Source organism: Rutidosis leptorrhynchoides, chromosome 10 (assembly GCF_046630445.1).
Source record: "Rutidosis leptorrhynchoides isolate AG116_Rl617_1_P2 chromosome 10, CSIRO_AGI_Rlap_v1, whole genome shotgun sequence".
NCBI lineage: Eukaryota > Viridiplantae > Streptophyta > Magnoliopsida > Asterales > Asteraceae > Rutidosis > Rutidosis leptorrhynchoides.
Window position 1 is genome coordinate 233,589,121 of NC_092342.1, and position 25,534 is coordinate 233,614,654.

The 25,534-nt window shown below is 30.9% G+C and overlaps 1 long non-coding RNA gene across 4 annotated transcripts; it reads left to right on the plus strand.

Moving 5' to 3' along the window:
- Positions 1–18,611: 18,611 nt before the first annotated feature.
- LOC139872022 (uncharacterized) lies at positions 18,612–23,710 on the plus strand. Of its 4 annotated transcripts, XR_011766843.1 has the most exons (5): positions 18,612–19,153; positions 21,493–21,610; positions 21,700–22,321; positions 22,552–22,596; positions 23,296–23,710. It is a non-coding gene; the product is annotated as an uncharacterized lncRNA (long non-coding RNA). The 4 variants fall into 4 exon arrangements; XR_011766842.1 differs by adding an exon at positions 22,763–22,785 and having other exon boundaries at positions 21,493–22,596; XR_011766841.1 differs by having other exon boundaries at positions 21,493–22,321.
- The last annotated feature ends 1,824 nt before the right edge of the window (positions 23,711–25,534 follow it).

Sequence of the window (25,534 nt, forward strand, 5' to 3'; positions counted from 1 at the left end):
TTGTTCTATATATATTGATATTCTATATAATTAGAATAACATCCGATAGTCAGAAATCATTTTTTTATCGAAAAATCCTTTACTCAATCGTATGAAATGGAACTCGCTACTAGTTCAAGTCCCTCGGATTCCGACATGGAGTCCCACTCAAGCTCCAGAAGCAACGTCACCAGAATGAATCAGTCAATCAGCCATCCTCAATTCATCTGATGGGTTTGTAGCCTACTTAATCATTGGAGACAAGAAGAAGGTAATCCTTTCCATCAACCAAATTCACCTCTTGGTGAAGAACCTGAAGCACTTACCGACGAACCTACTCGAAACACAATTTTCTCTTTCATTTCCAGAGTATCTCGTCACGATTAAATACTATCTCAAATTCTAAACCTTATTCATCCGCTCGTTCCGACCGACAATCATTTCGGTATAATAGAAGAAGTCAACGAGCTTTGCGCCTAAGTTATAGCTTTGGAAAATATGGTGCAAAATTTACCAGCTTCAACAACATCACCGGCACCAACAGTACCATCAGTAACATCACCAGTACCATCAACAATCCATGCCTCAACATCCCATTCAGTACCTCGAGTACAATCATCGTTCTACATCAATTATCTTCGTTCTTCATGGCTATTGTATAATCTCTAATGTTTTAGAGATTATGTATTCTAGATCTAACGATAAATCAAATGAGTTCAATATCATATTGACTCATTAAATCCATGATTACATCTAAAGAAAAAATATATGTATATAGGTTTTCATAAAGATTGTAATTTAAAAAAAAAATTCTTTTGTACAAACTGTTAATGATGAAAATATTTTAACGGGTAGGTAATACCCGAGGAATATTTAGATTTCACATTAATAAGTTACGCTGTACATTCTTCCCATCTGATTCAACAGTCATTTACTATCCTACCTACATCCACAGATATACGAATCCGTTCACCGCAGAATAACTATTTTCATCCAATTTCATATTTGGATTTTGATTTATCAGAATCCAACAAGTGGCATAATGAAGAAAACATTGGACAAAATAAAATTTGTTAGAAACAAACAAATTAACTATGAGAAATTTTGTTAAGAATCCACGCTAACTGTTCCTAGCTAACTGTTCCTAGCTAACTGTTAATTCCGTATTACCTTTTATTTATCGCAATTTATTTATCGCATTTTATTTATCGCAATTTTAATTCTAGCAATTTTATTTATCGTCATTTAATTTCTGTTATTTATTTTACGCACTTTAAATATCGGGACATGTATACAAGGTTTTGACATATCATATCGACGCATCTATATATTATTTGGAATCACCATAGACACTCTATATGCTGTAATGCTAGAGTTCGCTATACAGGGTTGAGGTTGATTCTATAATAATATATATACTTTGAGTTGTGATCGAGTCTGAGACATGTACACGGGTCACGATATGTATTAATTAATTCGAATATTATATATTAAACTATATATGAATTATTGGACTGATAACTGTGGACTATCGACTGTGGACTAATAACATTGGACAATTAAAATGAATTAAAATATTGATTATAACATATGAAACTAAATATTTCTTCAAGTTTGTCACTTGATTTGATCTTAAACTTCATTTGTATCTTGACGATTCCAATTTGCGTTCAAACCTTTCATGATTCTTGAAAACACCTCAATCGAGAGGATGAACCTACCGCACTTTATCTACAGAAGAAAAGATTGATGCATATAGTTATACACCTGAAAACACTTGGAACCTGAGTAAACGTTTAACATGTATCTGTGCTAATTCCTTTAGTGTTATTATTACCCAAAATAACTTGGTAATTCCTTTCAAAGTAGCAAATTTTGTCACAGCTCCAGCAAGTCAACTTCGACTTTTCATTCGAAACAACCTTATTAACACCTTGATATGTATGTGTGCTCTTATATTGTTATCGGGGAACCTTTTATATTCCACCATATTACCATCAGCGTTTAATCATCTAAAAACATAATTCTCCTGAAATCACCTCGGATTGATAACCAATGATTCAGATAACGTAGCATTAAATGCAGAGGAAACAGAAAAATTGTAGATGGTCTAAAATGGCCAAAAGTTTGATGATAAAGAAAGGAGTGTTAGGAACGCTCAATAGAAAATTTGGTACTGAAAAACAGATTGAGCAAACCATGAAGGAGACCAAAGCTAAATACAAGGACCATACTATATATTCAAAGAAACCAGGTAATTCTGGATCCGATGAAACCTTTAACGAATATCTTGCTCCGTACTCATGTTAAAATCTTGCGGAAAATCTTTCTTCATCAACAATTGAACTTAGAAATTCCAAAATATCATCATAAATATTTTCGATATTTCTGAAGATATTTTCATAAATATTCTCGTCCGAAATTATTTATCTCTTCGTGCTATCTATATTACATCAAAAAGGAAACTACTTTAGTTTCTAAATTTCTTTAAAATTTGAGTTTGAATTATGAATGATTTTGAAGTAGTGTTGGAAATTGATGCATGAGTTAGTATAATATAATGACACTTGATCAACGTGATTATATTACAGTAAGTCATGCTGAGTTTCTAATGGAACGCGATGATTCACAGATCATATCGTCATTACGTGTCATGTTACAGGACTCTTACATTCTACCTAATCTCCGAATATATCGAGAACATATCTTCCTGATAGTTCTATCTTTTCCCTTGAATTCTAGTAATTTAACCAATCAAGATCGTGCAATTACAAACTCTCTCTTAGAACATTATTTATAATCATTCGAAACTCTATACCTACAAATTCTGAATCACTATTCGTTTGACTTAAAGTCGAGAAGAGAAACCAAAAGTTGAATTGAGGAAGAAAGAATAGAAAGGGGTGAGCTGTAAAAATGAGGAAATGAAGAGGGTGGATTTATAGTAAAATATCCGACAGAGCAATCAAAACAAATGATCGCAATTAAAGTGGATCCTAATATCCTTAATTATCGAAGAACCAAATCTTATTAAGAAGATTTTCTCCAAATCCCTTGAATTCCGGAAATCAACTATGACAAAGTCAAAAGTTAAGTCGAACCTCTACTTAATTCAATTCACTCCTTTGTGATAACTTCACTCATACGCTTCGAATAATTGAATTGTTTTATCTGTATTACTCGATGATGATAAAACTCTATTTATCAACTCATATTCATCATGAAAACATTTTTATTGTTAGCCATGACAACCACACTCAAATTTCGGGACGAAATTTCTTTAACGGGTAGGTACTGTGACGATTCGAAAATTTTCGACCAAATTTAAACTTAATCTTTATATAAGTTCGACATGATAAGCAAAGTCTGTAATGTTGAGTCTCAAAATTCTGAACTGTGTTCATGTATTCATTTACCCTTCGACAATTCTCGACGATTCACGAACAAATTATTTGTAGATAAATAAATAAATATATATATATATATATAAACATAAATATAAATATATATAATAATTTGAAATAATAAAATACAAGTTAAACAGTAGAATCAAATATGTAAAATAATATGCAAAATATTAAAGTTATTATCTATATATGAATATATATATATATATATATATATATATATATATATATATATATATATATATATATATATATATATATATATATATATATATATATATATATATAAATTTCTGTTCATAATTATTATTACATTGTAAAATATATAAAATATATAAATATTAACTATTCAAGGAATGTTATCATATGATAATGAAATAACTATTAAATAATACGAAATTAATAAATTACAAACTAGAGAATAGTTGTTATAATAAAATTTTTATTTTTAATATTAATAACAATGTTAGTATTATTAATATTATTATCATTTTGGATATAATCTTAAAGTTATGAATATCAAAATAAAGATTTTTAAGTTAAATACCATTATAAGCATGATAAAATTCCAATTTAAATATAATTTAGATTTTCTTAGTTATTATTATTACAAACATGATTACAAAAATTTATAATTTTTTTTTCTTTTACTACTAATGATTTTTTTTAGGATTATTATTATTTATTACTATTATTATTAAATAATATAATTATTATTATTAGTATTAATATTATTATTATTATTATTAATATGTTATTTAATTTTTAATAAATCTGTATAAAATAAAACAGATAGATGGATACAAAATCTGTTAAACTTCTCAATCAAAATCGAATCATCTTTTGTTTCTGTCTGATATTGTACAATCAATTTCAATTGTTTCACTATCAAACTATTCGATTAAATGTATTATTCTACTTTAGTTGTTCATTGATTGAAATAAGATGTACTTCCTGTCCATATCTGTTATAGGTTGATTTCATAAAAGCAATTAGGATCCAGGAACTGTTAAATCATTTAATCCTTCACATTCTATAGGTTACCACACTGCAATTCAAAAATAAAAAATTAAAAACCCAAGAAAATGAACACGACCTCTGTTCTTACACTTTTCAGCCATATCTCAAATTCGAACCAATTTTCAAAAAATAATAATGCTAAGTTGTTAGGAATCCATCACTCAAACTTCTTGTAAAAATCTCAAGTTCCAATTCTTTTTAACGAATTCAAATTTCGAAGTCAAACTTTTGGTTTTTAAAAGTCAACTATTGTTCTTCAATCAAATTCGTGTTATCCGTTACGATTCAAGGTCAATTGAGGATTTGTAAAGTTTCTAGGGGTGATTTAAAATGTATTTCGTGTTGTAACCTTTGGCTAAAACGTACCACAAATCAAAATCATTTTTTTCTTTTCTTCACATAAACAGCGACGACAGCATGTATATGTATATTTTTTTTTCTCGTTTGTCTTGGTTATAAATAACACAAATTTTATGTTATACGAGTTGTTTATAAGACTTGAACAAACTGTGAAATCATTATCATAATCCTTGTGATATTTTGGTTATTGGGTTTTGATGAAGAAGGTGGAATGTATTAAGGAAGATAATCGATATATATATATATTCAGAAAATGGGCAACAGCCCAACGGTCTTGAGTGTTAGCGGGTGTACGAGAGGTCGGGGGTTCGAATCTGGTTCGCAGCATTTTCTTTTTAAGGCCTTTTTTTGAGGTTCGTGAATCCGAGGCCAACCCTGCATTGTTCAGTTGTTCAATATAGTCATATGTAATGTTTTTATAAATGTTTGACTAGATAGACACAAGCAAAACATTCCTCGAATGAATTATGTGGACGTGATAATTGCCACCATTGAATTATGTGGATGTTATAATTGCCACAATTGATATGAATATTTTTCCCCTGATTATTATTGCTTGGTAACCTAAGAATTAGGAAACATCACTAATTTTGAGAATTAGTGCACGCCTAATTGACGCAAATCCTAAAGGTAGCTACCGGGTTTAACACCCCCACCCAGAATGTTCACTAGACGGAAGGGCTAGTGGGCGTGGTGTTTAGTACTTCGAAGTTTATATGATTATTATACAGACGAGATGTTCTGTTTTGGGGATATTATTATGCGCATTATATGTTAAGGTCGGTTACCAAGCCAAGCTATGAAAGCAATGAAAAGTGAATGTTATGTATCGAGAGAATGATTTTATACACAGGTTATGTGTATGTTATTTTTGTGCACGAGATATGTGTACGGTTACTAAGATTTATGAAAGATGATTTCGTACACGAGAAAGGTGTACTGTATTTAAAAGATATCGCATGTACATTACAGGTGGGTATAGGATTCGGGCCCATTTGTACCATGCAGCATTTAAATCTTGTGGTCTATCAAAATGATGAATTTTATTGTTTTATGATAAACTAATGAACTCACCAACCTTTTGGTTGACACTTGAAAGCATGTTTATTCTCAGGTATGAAAGAAACCTTCCGCTGTGCATTTGCTCATTTTAGAGATATTACTTGGAGTCATTCATGGCATATTTCAAAAGACATTGCATTCGAGTCATTGAGTTCAACAAGATTATTATTAAGTCAATTATAGTTAGATATATTATGATATGGTATGCATGCCGTCAACTTTCGATGAAATGAAAGTATGTCTTTTAAAAACGAATGCAATGTTTGTAAAATGTATCATATAGAGGTCAAGAACCTCGCGATGTAACCAAATGTAATGTATTCATCCAGATGGTTTAGGGCGGGTCCTTTCAATATCCCCATCATTCCGGGACACCCATCGGACATGATAAATTTAGAAGTACTAAAGCATTCCAAATTCCAGAATGGGGGTTGTTAGTTCTCATAGATCTACCTTTAGGATTCGCGTCAATTAGGGGCCAGTTCCCTAATTCTTAGATTACCAGGTTAAAAAGGGGCATATTCGGCTTCGATCCATTCAACCATATAATGTAGTTTCAATTACTTGTGTCTATTTCGTAAAACAGTTATAAAAACAGCGCATGTATTCTCTATCCCAAAAATATATATTGCAAAAGCATTTAAAGAGGGAGTAATGAAACTCACTACACAATATTTTGTAGTAAAAATATTCATTCGACTGAACTGAACAATGCAGGGTTGGCCTCGAGTTCAGGAACCTATATCAATGATATATATTAAAACATATAATATTAATCAAACAAGTTTATATATTATTATTAGTAATATATACTTGTTATATTAAAAATTATATTTTGTACTAATAAATTAAATATATTTATTTTATATACTTTAAGTTAATATTTATAATCAGAATATATTTACTAATATTAATATAATATATACTCATTAAAATATTTTAATAACTATCTTATGTATAATATTTATATAATTAACAATATATATATATATATATATATATATATATATATATATATCATGTATTATGTATTAATGTTTATATATATATATATCATGTAATGTATTAAAATAAGTATTTATATATGTGTTAATATAATGTATATATAATAATTAAATATTTATATCTATGATATTATATAAATATTAATATTGTGATGCCCCGTACAAAACCATCGTGTACGAATCATCAACAACAGGATCATTACAAGGTCAAATACTGTATGCTGTTTCAAAACAAGTTTGCATTCATGAATAAAGGTGACGTTTTAACCAACGTCAAATGTTTAACAACCAAAAGTATGCTTCAATGAACAGAAGCAATTAGTAATAGTACGTGACCCCAATGGTCGTTACAAATCATTGTTTCAAAAGGTAACATAGTTTGAATGCAATAAAAATGTTTCATGCGGTGACATCTCTAGTAAGCACAGCGGAAGTCTACAAGGCATGACTAGTACAGCGGAAGCAAGCAAACCTTAAGCACCTGAGTAAAACATGCTTAAAAATGTCAACACAAAGGTTGGTGAGCTATAGTTTAAGTATAACAGTAATGTAAGGTAGGCCACGAGATTTCAGTGCTTCAACAACGTTTCAAAATAGTATGAAAAGTATATGTATAACCGTGGGGCACTTGGTAACTAACTTAACGTTTATCACCCCCTAAAAGTACACTTGGTGAGTGCGTATGTTTACGAAGTATTAAACACCCGTTAAATGCTAGTGCTACTAGCCCGAGTGGGGATGTCAAACCCTATGGATCCATATCTAAGATTCGCGTTCACCGGTTCAAAGACCAATGACTAAACGTTACTGAGCTAAGGGGAAATTTTATGCCGTTGTATAACCCACACATATATAAATTTTAAGTACTCGTGCCTAGTATGTAAAAACATAAAATGCGCATGTATTCTCAGTTCCCAAAATAGTTAAAGTAAAAAGAGATTGCTATAACTCACAGTGAAAAGTAGTAAAAGTCGATACGCGGGAATAGTAAGCAAGTGGTTGGTCCGAAAAGTCCTCAACCTAAGTCAAAAGTTACTAAGTCAGTAATTCGTTCCCAAAGGTTTGAATGTATGTAAATTAGGTCTTAAGTATCATCATCATTCATCATTAAACAAAAAGTGTAAAATAAGTTTTAAGTCAAGACTAGGGTTTGAAACAAGGGCTGATTTCGTTCAGTCACTACGACCTCTATACAAACTGAAATGAGGTGAGACTAGTGGTCATGGCTCCGTATATGAGTCCCCTAGGTAATGACCAATTTCCAGAACCAAACTCGTCTTTGTTTGACTGTGGTGACGGTTTAAGTGTGAATAGGTCAGAAATTTCAGCACAATGTTAATAGGGTGTAGTGACTTTCGGGAGGCCATAGATCCTAAATCGTAACTCGGATTAAGATGAGGTCTAAACGGAAAATCATCTACTCGAACTGAACTAACTGAAAATCAACTTTACAGTAGCCCAGGTAGTCTAATCAGTTCCAGAAACAGTAATAAATGTGTTCTGGTAGGTTCTTGGTGCTTGATGCTCATCACGGTTCTCATCCTTGATGCGTATAGCTTCAAGTGTACAACTCGTTAATGGGTTTGCATCATCTTAACCAAGGTTTTACCATCATAACACTAGTGAAAGTCTAAGATAAGTAGCACAACTCATTTAAGTGTTGCAAGTAGTTTGATGAACTAAAGTTACATCAAGATCTTAGATCCGACACATACATGAGTTCTACTAGTAATATTAAGCTACAAACTTGAAAGTAAACTAAATAATCAAGATCATAAGTTGTAGAACTTAGATATTAGCTAGATCTTAAATATCCTAGACTAGAAAGTCTAAATCTAGTGTTCTTAAGTTAGATCCTAAGTTACAAAACTTGGATCTACACTTTAATGAAACCATAAGTTATGAAACTTAGATTTTCAACTTGAATAATGTATGTAAGCTTGTAAGCACTTATTTACAACAAAATTAAAAGACCATAAGTTATATAAACTTAGATCCAACATAAGCATTTGAAGTTATAACTAGAAAGTTATACTTCCATAATCTTGAACTTATAAAGTTAACTTTAGTTCAAGAAAAATGAGATCAAGATTAACTAGTAATACTTGACCGATTTAACAACATCACAACTTTAAAGTACATAAAATGAAGAAATAAATTAAATCTACAAGTAACAAGTTCATGGTTGTTCATACTTTAAAGATTCAAGCCAAGGCTTTGATCTTTAAGGAAAGTAAACCTTAAGTTTACAAACATGAATACAAGTATGATTTTAAAGCTCATGAACTTTAAATCTTTTAAAACATTAAGTGTAGAACCATAAACTAGTAAGTTTAGATTCTTGTTCTTGGTTCTTCATCAAACAAAAGATGGAAGTAACCAAGATTACATGAAGATACAAGTTAGAAAACTTTATCTTTAACATAAACAAGAAACAACAACAAGTAACAACAAACTACAACTAGTAAATGATGATGATGGATGGTAGTTTTAATGGAAGAAAAAGAAAGAAATAAAAAGATATGATACTTACAACTAGAGAGAAAAAGGAGAGAAAAAGAATGCAAGTAAGAGTGTGTGTGAAATGAGGAAGTATCACTTGTAAATATGTAACAAAAATAAAAAAAAGGAACTCTCCCACTCATCCAAAAACCTATGGTTTACATGGCCAAGAAGGGAAGGTCAAGTCTTCAACTTTCATGCATGGGGGAAAGGTGTGAGCTCAAAATGGTATTAAAGTTAAATGGTGTGGGAAAAAGGGTGTAAGTATGCTTGTAACTAGATTCCTCACTAAGTTAATTAATTTAGTTGTATCTTAATGTAATACTTGCATAATAATGGGCTAACTTAGTCCATTAAGTGTGTAGGGTGGGCTTCCAAGTCCATTTCCAATAATAAAAGCCCAAGTCCAAGTAAGTAAGCAATTAATCAAATAAAGCCCAAGTAATTAACTAGTAACCTTAGTTAATTAAAATGACTAATAATAATTAATCATGAATGTAAATAATATTCAAAAATATTATTCGTGAAAAGTACGTGCGTCACAAAGACAAGTCGAGCCATGAAAAGTTAAATACGGTAGCAAGTAACACGTATAAGAACACGTTTATTAAAACGCAAGCATTAATAATAAATTATTAATAATAAAACGTTGGAAAATCCAGGGTCGTTACAAATATTAACTAATTAACTAATATAATATGTAATATGTAATATGCTTAAATATTATTTATTCATTTGAGATAAAAATATTTATAAATATAATATTAATAATGGTAATGATAACAAATATAATAATAATTATATTAATGTAAATCTATTAATAATAACAATAATAATAATAATAATACTTATTACTAATAATGTTTATTAATACAATAATATAGGTTGGGCTTTAATAACAGAAATTGGGCTTGTATAACAGGGTTGCTACAGTAACATGTGTCATTAAAATCAGAAAAACAAAAAGATGTGGTCTGGATTCGAACCTAAGTCACTTCGTATGTAAATGAGGATCATAACCATCTGAGCTGTTTTGATTTTCTGTTATATACTGCAATCACTTCTTTAAAACCCTTCGATAATATATATATATATATATATATATATATATATATATATATATATATATATATATATATATATATATATATATATATATATATATATATATATATATATATATATATATATGTTTTTAATAAATATCATAATAATAATATAGATATAGATAACTTTAGTCCCCAATATAATAATGTTTATACCTAGCAAAGAAACCATGTGGGGTTTGTTAGAGTGTTGCCAAAAAGAAAGAAAATAGGTCGGTCCCAATTCTTCATCAATTATCATCGATCTTCAATCATCATCGATACTTCACTGTATCATGATTATTTACACCCGTCATCATTCGTTATCTTCATCAATATTATTGAATAAACATAGCATCACCATCACAATCATCTTGATCATTATTGTGATCGAAACAGAAAGAAACAACCATGATATTGAGTGGCGGTTTTGGTGGTCTTTGTCAACAACATCTCTCCGACAAGCAAGGGTGTTTGGTTTTCATTGTAGATTGGATAGGAGAAATCAAGAATGATTCAGATAATAGAGATTAGTTGTACCAGTAGAACACAAGGGTTCGGTTTTGAGTTCGAGTAGGAACAAAACATAAACATAGTAGTAGTCTTTCACAAAGATGGTGTTCTGTTGGTGTTGCAGGTCACGTGTTTTTGGGAATCAAACAGATACTTAAAATGAGATAGTGGCACCTGTATGTGTATGACCTTAGGTATCGAATAGTAGGAACGAAAGGTTTCGACGGTGATGAAGTGGTGGTTCCAAATGATGGTTTTGGGTTTGTGATGTTATAGCTCGATAGAAGTGGTAAGCCAAGTAACAAGGAGTGTATGGTGGTACGGTGAAGCTGTAACAAAAAATAAGGTGGTCTTGACTGTTTATCTTCAACAGATACAGTAACAGCAATACAGTGGCACCATAAGGGGGTTTGGGTCTCGGTTGTGGGCTGCAGAAAGAAGAAAAAATAATAATAACAATGGTGGTTCTTTGGTTCATGGTGGTTGATTGAATGGTGACAACACCATATGGTTGCAGCAGTTTTTGGTTTTCGAATGGGACCGATGTAAAACCGACAGGTTATAGCGAATTGCCAGGCAAATAAGCCGTAGGTTTGATGAGGGTAGTCTTCCTCTATAATGATTAAGCTAATGCACAACAAGAAGAGGGTTATGGGTGTTTGTTTGGTTAGTGATAGAAGAAACAGAATAAAAAGCAAAATAGTAACAGCCAAAGTCGTTTGATCATGGTTTATTGGGGGTAGTTTGGTTGGTGATTAGATGAAAGTGGTGGTATTCTTAAATGGGTTACGAGCAGGTAGTAATCGGATTAAAAACAAATGGTATTCGATTGATTTGAGCATGGTGGGGATGATATATGATCATGTGTATGCATACGATAGTGTAGGTTTGAAGTGGTGGTCGACTAGATGAGGGTGGTGTTTTTGTAGTTCAATAATAGAAATAGAAGAACAAGTAGTCATGGAAAGAAATACATCGAGCATTAGCAGTGATCTGCCAATTGAGTTTAAAAAAAAAATAGTAGAAACACAAGAAGCTAATATGTCCATCAATATGTATAGTGAATATATATATATATATATATATATATATATATATATATATATATATATATATATATATATATATATATATATATATATAAAGGTGATCGTAAAGTATAGGATCCATTTACAGAGAAAAAGAAAGAAACATATATGTGTATTTTATATCATCGTGCAGGAATCAATTTTATATAAAGTTAGAATGGAACAAAACAGTCCACATCATCTATTAAACAATTTAGTACTTAAAGTGTTGAATTAAGAAAAGAAAATAAATAGAACAGATGTTTAGGCAAGTGGTTCTCAATGTTGGGGATGATGACGACTGGAAATGGAAAAAAATGCATGTATGGAATATATACTATATATATATATATAATATATATTAAATAACTTGAAAAGTAAAGAAAAAAAATGTGTGATACAAATTAATCCAGTCACTACTTGTTGAGACCCGTGAGTTTGGTTGTTATTGTCAAAAGACATGGTACAATGATGTGGTATAGGTGGTCTCCACATTCCACAAATCAGAAAACTACATCCATTACACTTGCATATCAATGTGTAATTATTATATAAAATATATAATAATATATTGATATTAATTATGATAAACTAGTTAATGTTTTAGGTTTAGAGTATGATATATCTATATTATTTATTTAATTATGTTATATATATATATATATATATATATATATATATATATATATATATATATATATATATATATATATATATATATATATATTATATATACATATCTATTTATAAACTATTGTTCGTGAATCGTCGAAACCGGTCGAAGGTCAATTGAAAATATGAACAGTTCAAGATTTTTGAGACTCAATCTAACAGACTTTTCTTATCGTGTCAAAATCATATAAGAATTAGGTTTAAATTTGGTTGGAAATTTCCGGGTTGTCACAGATCCAAGCTCCAAATGATTAGTTCTGGCTTCTTCCTTCTTGAATCAAGCTCTCTCTCTCTCTCTCTCTCCCTCTCTCTCTAAAACTTTCTCTCTCTAAGTGGGAGTATTTGTGTGGTTGAGAAATGAGGTAGAAATGAGATCTACATATGATCTCAAGCTATAAATACGTCCACATGTGAAAAGACCAAATTACCCTTCTTATATATACAATTTAACTAAAAAAATTGATCTCGAAACACGAACGCCGTTTCAAGATTGGGGATCGCCGTTCCTCTGAACGTCTTACAGGAACGTCGTTCCACATAAAGGATCGTCGTTTCCCAAATTGTTCCAAACATGCCCTGTTCAAATTTTTACACTCTCCTTTGTTACACAACGACGTTCTTTGATTTTGGAGCGTCGTTCCAGCTTTTGGAATGTTGTTCCGCATCAAGGAACGTCGTTCCTTCTCTACGGAAAATCTGGGTTGTTACATGTACTTAGAATAGGGATGATTTTTAGAAACAAAGAAGAATTTGTATCCGCTATTTGGAACTGGAATATAGATAGACGGAGAGAACTTTTCGTTGAAAATAGCAGGCTGAGTTATTATAAAGCAAATATGTTACACAAACAGTCCTCATTACAATGGTCCACATCAAATTAGACGATGTGCGTGGGTGGTAGCTGTGACAACCCGGAAATTTCCGACTGAATTTAAACTTTATCTTTATATTATTTTGACACGATAAACAAAGTTTGTTAAGTTAAATCTCAAGAATTTTAAACTATGTTCATACATTCATTTAACCTCGACCAAATTCCGACGATTCACGAACCATTATATAAATGGATATGATTATAATATATATATATATATATATATATATATATATATATATATATATATATATATATATATATATATATATATATATATATACATATTATGACTTGAGAATGTCTGATGTTAAAGCGAAGGGGTACAAAATAGTAGTATTTTTGCTACAAAATACTATTAAATATGATACAATTTTACAAAAGTTATTTATTTATTTATAGAGTGGATATACCTAAACCTTGCTACAACACTTATAGGCAGTGTACCTAATCGTACAGTAGTGTAGTTTTTAGTAAGTACGGTTCGTTCTACAGGGATCTTAGCCAAGTTTAACGCTATATTTTTAAAAACTATATTTGTATATGAATATATATATATAAGTAGTATTATTATTATTATAAAAGGGGATTTTTACCGTTTAATGACCGGTTTGTCGATTTTAAAACTTAAGTCGCAGTTAAAACCTAATGTAAAATATTAAAAATAAATATAACTTAATTTTAAGCGTAAAGTAAATAACGATAATGAAAAATGCAATAAATAAAATTGCGATAATTAAAAAGTACGATAATTAAAAGTGCAATTAAAATAAAATGACAGTAAATAAAAATGCGATAATTAAATGTGCAATTAAATATGAAATAAATGAATTATGCTTATTTAAACTTCCGTAATCATGATGTTTGACGTGTTGATTTTAGTTTTATTACCATGAGTTAATTGTCCTTTGTACTGGATTATTCAATATGTCCGTCTGGTTTTTGTCCATAACAGTCCATCAGTCATAAATATAAAGTGCGAGTGTCCTCGTCAAATTATTCTTAAATCCGAAGTCAAATATTCCAACTAATTGGGGACTTAAACTGTAACAAGGTCTTAATACTTTGTTTCATAATTACACCAGGATATTGACTGCGTGTAACCCAAGGTTTTAATACTTTGTTAACAATTACGCCAAGTGTCCTTGTACATAATTCACCCCTGTTTTAATGAGTCCATTGACTATTAATCCATTCCCGTGTCCGGTTAAATGAACGATTATTAGTACTTATAAATATCCCGCCCATCGTGTCCGAACGAGTGTATATGGTTATTTATAGGTACGTCCAATTATAAATCTTTATATTAAATTAACAAACTATCATTTAATTAAACAAATATAAAGCCCATTAATAGCCCATAGTCTAATTTCCACAAGTGTCGTTCTTTTGTCCAAACCCCAATTATGGTACAAAGCTTAATTACCCAATTTTAATATTTTAGCCCAACATAATGATTACTTCGGCTTAAATAAGCATAATAATAACTTAGCTACGAGACATTAAATTAAAAAGGTTGAATATAACTTACAATGATTAAAAATAGCGTAGCGTTACACGGACAGAATTTCAACTTACACCCTTACAACATTCGCAAACATACCCTTATTATTATTAAAATTAAAATTAAAATTAAAATTATAATATATATATATACGTTGAGAGAATGAAGAAAGAAAAAGATGTGTTTTCGTTGTGCAGAATTCGTTGCCTTTTATAGGCCCACATTTTACTGTGCAGCTCCGCGAGTGCGGAGTTTTTACCCTTCTAAACTCCGCGAGTGCGAAGGTTCGCATTCCAGCTCACACAAATTGGATCCTAGGCTACCGACGTTTATTTTTATAATATATAAATATAATTTATATATAATTTATATAATTAATTATATATTATATTATATTTATATACATAATTAATTTGTAACTTTCGATCCGTTGCGTCGTGCGTTATTAGTTGGTTCATGTCCTGGTTCCGATTTTTCGAACGTCCTTTTGTACGATTTAATAATTTGAACTTTGCGTTTTGCGGCTCGTACTCTTGTACTTTTGAGACGTTTCTCATCAATAATTTGAACCTCTTTGATTGTACTTTGTACTTTTTAGCTTTTTGGTCATTTGCGTCTTCAATTCGTCGAATCTGCCTTTTGTCTTCACCTTTTATTATTTAAACGAATATCACTTGTAAATAGAACAATTGCAACTAAAAGCTTGTCTTTCTTGAGGGATAATGCTATGAAATATATGTTCGTTTTTAGTATTATCAATGTCAATAAAGTATTTAAACGTATAATGCTTTGCATGGACGTATTTGTTTCAACATGTTTATCGATGGAATTAGAAGATAATATCGAATGATTGATTTATCAGAAACATTGTATGATTACGAATCTCTGTTGAGAGGTTCACTCTGATTTAGGAAACCTTTCCTTTTTAACGGTATTCGGAATAATTGGTAAAGTGGTATTCATATGAAAACAAAGTGTCAAATAACGAGAATTAGTCAAAAGTTAGTGGAAGACTAAAATTACATATTAATCAATTGATTTAGTTCAAATGTACGAAAACGTTTTTCGCTATAATGGAACTTGATTATTTAAAAGGTCTTTGATTAATTAACGTGAGTTGGAATATTGGTTGTTAAATATATAGAAAACTTGCAACGTGTATGTAAAACGTGTTTATGCATATTAGATGTATTTAATTTCAAATTAATTAAGTAAACGATTGTATTACTCGCTTATCGATTCGATTGATATTTAGATATGTCAATTAGTACATTAAGAAGTTAAAATAAACGGTAGCACATAAATGAACTATACTTAGTTAAGTTTTAAAATGAAAACGTTATATGATATAATAATTCCTATTATGTAAACGATCTAAAAATGTTACTTTGAAATATAATTTGAAAAACTAAATATTATTAAATAGATATTTCAAAAATATATAAATTAATATTTCTAAATGAATATATATGTAATTATATATATTTTCTTACAAAATGATGAAATATAATATTAACCTTGATATATAAACGTTTAATTTAAAAATATTATTTTATATATATGTATATATATCGAACGACGATTTACAGAAGCAAATGACCAAAACAATCAAAAGATTAGGTGACACTTTGAGTGGGTTAGTTTTTCATTAATTTAAGTATAATTATTAATAAAGGTACACGTCGCGTAACGTAAAGTGCGAGTTTTCTAAACGTACGAAAATGAGTTCGAGAAACCGGAACCAAGACTTAAGTCGAGTGTAAACGTACATGTTATCGGAACTGAAATTACGAGTTATCTATATTCGTAAATATAATATAATATATAAATAATTATATAAATTAAATAAATTAAATATAAAATTATATATTAAGAGTGTCGGCAGACTTGGAAGTGCGAATGTGAGCTGGACAAGGGGACCATGCGATCGCATGGCCATTCCTCTACTAAACCATGCGATCGCATGGTAAGTTAGGTGAGGCCAAGTCCTTAAAATCTCGATTCGTTCTGATTTCTGATTCATTTTATCTAACTCTCTCGCACACATACACTTATATATTATTATTATTATTATTATTATTATTATTATTATTATTATTATTATTATTATTATTATTATTATTATTATTATTATTATTATTATTAAGATTAATATTATTAATCTTATGGTTATGAGTATTATTATTATTATTATTAGTATTACACATAAAATAGTACGACGAGGTTCTGCTGGAGGGTTTTCAAAACGGATTTGTATGAGTGGGATAGAGCTAAGGAAATTATGGGTTATAACTATGGTGGTTATGGGTATAGTCGGGGGTATGCTTGCGAGGTCAATCTAGTGTTTATCATCTCCGTTGCGTCTACATACTTTCCTGCAATATTGAATCACAATATTGATACGTGAGCACTCATAACTTAACTTTTATATATTAATAGTGTATCCCTGACTAGTGCTCGAGTATATATGATTATGCATGCCTGTATGTTTAATTTCGTCGTTAAATAGTTTATGATAGATCATGAATTTAATATATATGCGATTAAGATAAGGTATATGATATGCATGTCGTTGGAAAGCTGTCGAAAAACTATTAACTTTTCATTTAGAAAGCGTATGGTTTCGATGAACGGATTAAAAGTTATAATCAATTGAATTATCTATGATTTTAAGTATTATTGTTAAAATGATTATTATTATTACTATTGTCGTTATTATCGTCGTTACTATTATTAACTAATACAGTAATAATAATAATTATTATTATCATTATAAATATTATCATTAAAAAATGTCATTTTTATTAGTATTACCATTGTTATTATCATTAAGATTATTATTAACATTATCATTATTATTATTATTATTATTATTATTATTATTATTATTATTATTATTATTATTATTATTATTATTATTATTATTATTATTATTAATTTTTTTAACATTAAGATAGTTATTAGTAATATCATTAATGTTATTAAAATATTTATTATTATTTATCATTATAATTATAAATTAATATTAGTAACATCTAATTATTATGACTAATATTATTATTATTATTATTATGAATGTGATATAAAAGAAGACTAAAAGCTGTTAAACAAATCCATTAGAAAATAAACAGTATAAGTATCATGATGAAATTAAAACATTGTAAGATATTGATTTAGATAAAAATATCATTTTCATTATTTTTATCATTATTATTATTATTAAAAGTATTATTAATATTGAAACTATCATTTTTTACTAAAATTATTATTTTTAATAGAAATATCATTGTTATTATAGAATATCAATATTACACATCTTCTATTAGGGGAAGTAATTCTCGCAACTTGATTGGTCCACGTGACAGCTCCCCTCACATAAATTTACTGTTCACGATGTTTTTTTTTTTTTTTTTTTTTTTTTTTTCTTCACGTTTTTTTGTTTAAATTACTTTTTATTTCATTTCATTTTATTTTAAGTTATGGTTGAGTGCAAGCCGGTATTTTTTGACTCAAAGGTAGCGTGAAAAAGGGATTGTGTTTTATCCCATACAGCCATACCCAACAGGCCAACACCATACTCTCTTCCACTTTCTTCACCTTACTTCTTCAATCATACCATTTCTTTAATTTCATTCAATTCCCAATCCACAAATCCAAAGCCACGATATTTCTCTCATCCGTTGACACCCATCAACGTCACCCTTCATCCACTCCTATAATTAATCAGCTGCATTCAATTCAAAGGCACACGCTAAATTAGGGATTCTTTTTTCATGGAAGACGAACATCAGCCATGGTGCGTTCTCGAATTCTACAGTGGCACACTCATCTTTCGTAAGTGGTTATCAATTTCACAGCCCAACAATTAAAAATCGTTTAATTCTTTGTCTAGATTTCCTCATCTGACATCTGTGAGTGTTTTTTTCTTCTATGTAAGTTTCTTTTTTCTATCGCAATTAAAATTATACGTGATGTTATCTTCTTCTGTAAATATGTTTATATGCAATACTTGTGTAAAGCATCTTTATTTAATTTCCTTTCATGTTTCTTGATGATTTATGGGTCAAATTAGTTTGAATTATGTAAAAAGTAAAAATGAACCAGGTGTTGGTTTATTTTGGCTAGTAGAAGATATGTTTATCCCACATTGGTGGGAGGAAGATGTGAGGGGTGAGTGACTTGGTTATATAAGAGGGGCTAAGTCTTCATTCCAAATTGCACCAATCAATACACTTTAAGTATTTGATTATTTCTTTCTTTCTTACTCTTGTTTGAGAGTTGTATTAGTTAAATATTTTGGAGAGTGTAGTTGGCTTAAGAGAGTCGTCTATATCATTGTAACAATTTGTGATATAGTGTATTTCTCTCTTTGGGGGCCGGTGGTTTTTCTCCTGTTTTGGAGTTTCCACGTTAAATCTTGTGTTGTGTATTGTTCTTATTTCTTTACTATTATTGTTGGGCTGGGTGGTGGGAATTAGTGAGGCCGTTATTCCCCAACAACTGGTATCAGAGCGTCAGGTTTGACGAGGGTCTCGGTTATAGGAGTCGGAGTATGCTCTGTGGTTGCCACGGGAGTGGATCGTCCACATCAGAAACGAGTTCTATCGATCGTATAGGGTATCTGGTTAGACAATATTTTTTCTGATTCGTAGTAATAGTTGGATTTGTTAGTGGCGAGTTGTGGATTTCCGATTTAAAGGGTCCTGGCTACCTGCTACATCTTTTGGCTATTCGAAACGTGAGCAAAATCAGAGAAAGTGTTGTTTATAGGATACGGATACGATGTCGAAGTTCAGTCCAATGAGGTTTGATGTAGAGAAATTTGATGGGAGGATCAATTTTGGCTTATGGCAGGTTCAAGTCAAGGATGTGTTGATTCAGTCCGGTTTACACAAGGCTTTGAAGGGTAAACCCACCCTTGTTCCTGGCAGTGATTCTAGCAGTAAGTTCGATGAAGAAGAATGGGATGATATGGATTTGAGGGCAGCAAGTGCGATTCGTTTGTGTCTTGCAAAGAACGTGCTTGCAAATGTGCACGGGTTATCAACGGCAAAGGAGCTTTGGGTTAAACTAGAGCAGTTGTACCAGGGCAAGGGCATCTCAAATCGGTTGTGTCTTAAAGAACAATTTCATACTCTGCGTATGGATGGGGGTTCAAAGATTTCAGATCATCTAAGTATTCTTAACGGTATTGTTTCAGAACTGGAGGCTATTGGAGTTAAAACGGATGATGAAGATAAAGCTTTGAGGTTGATATTATCTTTATCATCGTCTTATGAACACATGAAACCTATTTTGATGTATGGGAAGAAAACTCTGAAGTTTGAAGACGTTACTAGCAAGCTCCTATCCGAGGAGAAAAGACTGGAAGGTAACGGGGTCTCGTCATCAGGAGATACGATAGTGTTGTGTTCGGATAGGCAGAAGAGAAACTCTAGAAAGAATCTGACATGCTGGAAGTGCGGGAAGACTGGACATGTAAGGGTTAATTGTCCCGGTGGAGCTAATCCAGCAAATGGCTCCAAAGACGCTAACATTGTCTCCGTTGTTACGGAGAGTGACGAATTCCTCTGAAGTCACGTCATCCTCATGGTGTGTCCGCGCCACCATGGAAAGGGATATTCGTTAGCGGTTCCACAAATTGTACATGGGCATTGGTTTGGCGTTGATGCAGGTTGTGTGGTGGAAACTGATGTTGTAGCTGATGGGACTTTCGGGAAAGCCAAACAGGGAAGTTGCACCATAAAGTTTCAGCTGGTTGTTCAACAACATGTGCCGAGGTGAAATGCTTGGAATGTGATATTCTAAGTGCTATACTCTTAATGGTGGAGTATGATAATTCTTGTTAAGAGTTATGATTGTCTGTGATGACAATGATTGTCGGTTTAGACAATGTTCGATGAAGATGCAAGTTTTGTCTCTTGGGAGATAATGTCAACGGCATGAAGATGAGGATCTTGAAGTTGTCGTCGAGGAAGCGTCTACATCGGTTATCCTTGCAATGTGGAAGCATGGTTATCTTCTTCTATCCAAAAGGTGGAGATTTGTTGGTTTATTTTGGCTAGTAGAAGATATGTTTATCCCACATTGGTGGGAGGAAGATGTGAGGGGTGAGTGACTTGGTTATATAAGAGGGGCTAAGTCTTCATTCCAAATTGCACCAATCAATACACTTTAAGTATTTGATTATTTCTTTCTTTCTTACCCTTGTTTGAGAGTTGTATTAGTTAAATATTTTGGAGAGTGTAGTTGGCTTAAGAGAGTCGTCTATATCATTGTAACAATTTGTGATATAGTGTATTTCTCTCTTTGGGGGCCGGTGGTTTTTCTCCTGTTTTGGAGTTTCCACGTTAAATCTTGTGTTGTGTATTGTTCTTATTTCTTTACTATTATTGTTGGGCTGGGTGGTGGGAATTAGTGAGGCCGTAATTCCCCAACACCAGGTACTTTAACATTATCATTAATTTGATCTTAATTTTTTAGCTGATCTTAATTTGTAAATGGTTGTAATAAGTGTCTTCTTATTACATGGTACTCCATCTGCATACTAAAATGAACCAGGTACTTTTCTGCTAATTATTGCCATTATTATGCTTTTGCTATAGAGTGATGTACTAAAATGAATATGTTACTAAAATAATTTGTTGTAGAGGGGTATTGTTGGGCAAGAACAGTAGAGAGGCAGGCATCAAGATTAAGGTCAACTTATTTAAAAGCAGTATTACGACAAGAAGTTGCGTATTTCGATATGAATGTAACAAGTACAGCTGAGATCGTAACGAGTGTGTCCAGCGATAGCCTTGTGATTGAAGAATTCCTCAGTGAAAAGAAAAGCAGAATGAAACAAATTGTTATAGTATTTTGTTTTTTTTTCCCAATTTTTTAGACACATTCAGCAACAAAAATGAATATTTGAAAGAAGGGTTTAGGAAATGCGGGTTAGACTAGTCTTACGTTTTAATATCTTCCCGTACATTTAACATTTTGAGGATTGGACTGAGCTTCATTTTCATAAATTCGTGCTAACTTTTTAAATTTGTCAATAATCGTTTGGATGATCAGTTTTTTGTTTTTGTTTGACAGGTGGGTAAGAGCTTATCATTTTGTTTGTTGTATTAACAGATAGGAAGCTATCACTTTTCTTTGTTGTTTGTACTTTAAGCGTTGTTTATTGCAGGTACTTATTGAGAAGGCAGAGAGGTAAACAAACCTTATAATTGGTGTCAAAATGGGTGATTGTTATTGTCAACATGTTCATTCCTATCGAGTTATGTAAGTTTGTAAGTTTTGGTGTTATATAAATGAGTGTTTATTGTTTCGGTTAAGAGTGAGACTTTTTGACCCATTTGGGTTATGAAGGGTAATGTTTAGTGAGTGGGTGTTTTTGACCCATATAAAAATTTACAGCACGTGGTTAATATCCAACAAATGGCAGGCACTTTTCTTTGTATGGATGTTATTAAAAATGGAATTAATTTAATCAATTGACTTTTATTTTTCAGATCAGTTAGTTGTAGCGGGTTAAAGCTTATTCTTCTTATATGAAGGTAAATCACTGCAGTTTCTCATAAATTTAAATATCATATGGATTTAGTTATTTAATTCTTTTGAAGTTAGTGCATCAAATTTCTAATAAGAATACATATAAATCTATGTACACTCCTCATATGTTTTTTTTTTTTTTTTTTTTTTTTTTTTCTTTCAAAATTGTAGGATTTTATGGTTGCAGACAGCTGGTTAGCAAATCAAATTTATGGTAGTTTTTAGTTGACTAAATTATTAGAATATGGTTAGTCTTTAAGTGGGGTTAAGTAAGGTGTCAAAATGGGTAGTCTTTTAGTTAGGGTTAAATAAGGTGTCAAAATAAGTAGTCTTTTAGTAGGGTTTAATAGGGTGGTCAAAATGGGTAGTCTTTTAGTAGGGTTAAATAAAGTGATAAAGTGGGTAGTAATTGTTCATTACTTTTTATATTATAAGTTTACTTATGTTTTTTATGCCCTACAAAAGTGTTGCTACAAAGAAGTCACCTTTTTTTAGAAACTTTACAAAGGTATTTAGTGGGTCTGGATTCTGAATGGTCTGAAAGATTTAATTTTGATATATTTAGTGGTTTTTGTGATAGTTTTTAAACCCGATGACCATATATTACAGTTTATATACTATGATCTACTCAATAAATTATTATCTGGTCTGTTTCTGTAATAATAAGTTTTTAAGTTTTGTTGATGATTTCCATCTTATTTCAGAACATTAGCACTTGGGGAGTGGCAAACAAAATTGACTTTCTTTCGTTGTCTTACACGCGCCATGCAGAAGATGTTCGCGAAGTAAGTAAGTATAGATTTCATGGAAGGGACTACCTATAAAGTTATCCTAAAAGTGATGGAAGGTAAATTGAAGGTTGAAGGGTAAGCTAACCTGGTGAGCCAGTTAAACGATTACATGTAAAGTAGTCTTCTCAACAAGTCTGACTTTACGGATTTGACCTAACTATTAGTGTTACATATGGTAAACTAGCAGGCGGCCCAATGGCCCACTTCGTTGGGCCTGAAAAAAAGCTTTTATGTTTTAGATTGAGCCTAATATATCTTTGGACCAACTACCCATCTTTATCTTTCTATGATTTAATAATACCGGGTAATGTGAAAAATATTACATTCAGTCACTCTCTTCATTTAGTTTTACTTTAAGTTTTACAGCAACTCAAAAACCCATCTCACTTCTATCTCATCTCATTTATCTTCCTAACCCAACCTCTTATTTTCCTCCCTACACTAACAATCGCCGCCACCACAGAACCACCCTCAGGCCGCCGATGACAACCACAGTACCTCCCATTTCTCTCTTCCTTTCCTTATTCCGCTGCTGATCACTGCTAATTCAACCGCTGAAAACAAACAGTTGCAGATCCTAAGGTGTAGAAAGTTTTCTATACTTTCGTTTTGTCTACTTTTTTCAATTTCTTTCTTTTTTCGGTTGCCGTCGTCGTTGATCTATTTTTCGGCAAAAATCAGAATCAACGACATAACGGTTGTATGTTCTTTTTGATGTGCACCTTTTGTATGTATATATTGTTGTATATAGTTTTGCGGTATATATATTTGCTTTTGTTTTTTTTTTAAACCGGTCAGTGGCCGTGGTTACCTTTTAAGCATGATGTACAACTTTTTCCGCATGATGTACAATTTTTATGGCACAATGTACAATTTGAAAGTAAGTAATCAATTTGAGAAAATGAAGGAAAAAAACCAATGATGGCGGCCAACCAAATTATCTGTTCGAAAAAGTAAAATAGATGGTGACGTCAGCATGACGTCGTGATGACGTCAGCGTTACGTCACAGAAATCACTGTTCCTACCGACCATTGCTTACAAAACGACAGTGCAAGGGGGAAAAAGCCAAAAAATTTGAACACAAAACGGCAAGTCTATTTTGGGCTGATATTCTTTATAGGAATGATAGTTTTGGATCAACAATAAAAGGTTTGTAAAATACCTTATATTTTCAAGTGGATAAAAAAACTCCCATTCTTGGTGGTAAAAAATAATAATTAAACAATTTACATTGGCCAAAAAGATTGAGTACTTGAAATGAGAAATTTAATAAAGTTGAGTACTCATTGGTCATTTGTGCTATTTTTCTTTATCACATATTTTAAAGATATTGGTTTGAATGTTGTTCTGTGTAACTAAAATTGTGTGTAATGTGTTTTGAAGATTGATAAGGCATATCCATGGGATTTCATGCTAGCTGGAGAGAGAGATTTTATCTGAAAAGATCAGATGGAAGTTTACATAATCCACTTATTGTAGTGACCCGAACTTTTCCATGATTATATATCATATGAGATTAATATTGACATGAATAAATGTTTTCAACATGTTAAGCAATCAAACTTGTTAAGACTTGATTAATTGAAATGAGTTTATGTAGACAATTGACCACCCCGTTTGCCTGATGATTCACGAACGTCATAACTAGTGATAATTATATAATCGTTTTATTTTTTTATGATGCAAGTTTTTATTTATATATATATATATATATATATATATATATATATATATATATATATATATATATATATATATATATATATATATATATATATATATATATATGGGCACGATCCATGGATAAGCTTAAAAGGAGTACAAACCGGATAAGTAAAATAAATTTTTTTTTTTTTGAATTTTTTTTACATTCATAAATCTGCATTAAAATGCACCTCTAATCAATTTTTTTCATAAAAAAAAAAGTTCAAAATCTTTCAAAAATCGATGATGAATTGTAAGACCCAAATATTTATTGTACATAATGTATTTATGGTGTATGATGCGTGTATAAAGTGTACGTGTTGCTTGCTCGAACGTCGAAGGAAATTGGACGTTGTCTGAAGTGACAAGGTGTGTACGTATCTTTTCGACCCCAAATAAAGTTTGAGTTGATGTTTCAAAGCCTTACCATTGGAAATAATATCTTAT